Source organism: Fulmarus glacialis, unplaced genomic scaffold, assembly GCF_000690835.1.
Source record: "Fulmarus glacialis isolate BGI_N327 unplaced genomic scaffold, ASM69083v1 scaffold34887, whole genome shotgun sequence".
In the NCBI taxonomy this organism is placed as follows: Eukaryota; Metazoa; Chordata; class Aves; order Procellariiformes; family Procellariidae; genus Fulmarus; species Fulmarus glacialis.
In genome coordinates, this window is record NW_009223152.1 from 27,201 (window position 1) to 28,316 (window position 1,116).

The window sequence follows — 1,116 nt, forward strand, 5'->3', positions numbered from 1 at the left end:
AAAATAACACAGTAGAGATAATATGCCACACAGAATAACTGTGTCTAACTTCTGAAGCTATTTTGAGCAAAGGCAACAAATCCTTGTAAGCTAATTGAGACATACACTCAAGGGTACTGTCTTTCAGTTTATAATATTGCTGTAGAAAGCTTTAATTGCTTCTCTTATTGTTATGGGTAGTCTATTATGTTGAAAGCACTATGCAGTTGGTATCCAAAGACTGTCCCAGACCTATTTCAGACGATGCAGTTCGGACTGTGGTGGGAGAAATATGGACTAAACCTACTGGCATTTTTTTTTTTTTAGAGATTGCATTTTATTTATTGCTTTTTTAATTGAAATATTGTTATAAAACGAGTTCTGCGCAGGCTTCAACTGTCGGTTTAATACTAAAGTTAAGTGCAATACTATAAAAAAACAGTTCAGTTGGTAGGCTTTTGAGCCATAGCCTATTAGAACAAAAGTTCATTAATTTATATTTTATTCCTGTGGTTGATAGTGACTTAAATCCTATCTATAAACACCTTGAGAAATAAAATATGAAATGCCTTTGGCTCCATATGCAAATGAGCCATAAGGGCTCAGCATTAACAGTCTAGTTTTTGCCTCTCTTAAAATGAGGCCTGCATAAAAAAGGCAATAGTTACTATGCATCGTAAATCAGAGTAAAGAAACTACAATAAAATGAAAACTAATTTTAGAGTTCTGAGAATTCTTGCAGAAAATATTATGTAGAAATATAGGTTATCTTTTATTATTGTCAGCATGTCATGTATAAAACAGTGAAGAGTAAATTTTGATTATTTTTTTTCCCAACTAGTGCTGTGTTTTTCACTTGCTCAAAGAGTAATGGTACTCATAGTTGCAGTCATAGTAGATAACCAAATTGTTCATATTACAGGTAAAAATACAGTGAAATTTCTACATTAAGTTAATGTGTGAACTTTATGTAGGAGCTTCTAGGAGGATTTGGGAACAAAATAGTGTATTCAAAAGCAAATTCGGTACACTAAGTGTAAAGTTCGGTTTTATTTAAGTGGGTATATTTTGCATTAGGTACTGTTTGTAGCATTGGATTGTAAACATACTAAACTGTATATTTTGCAAGAGCTTTTT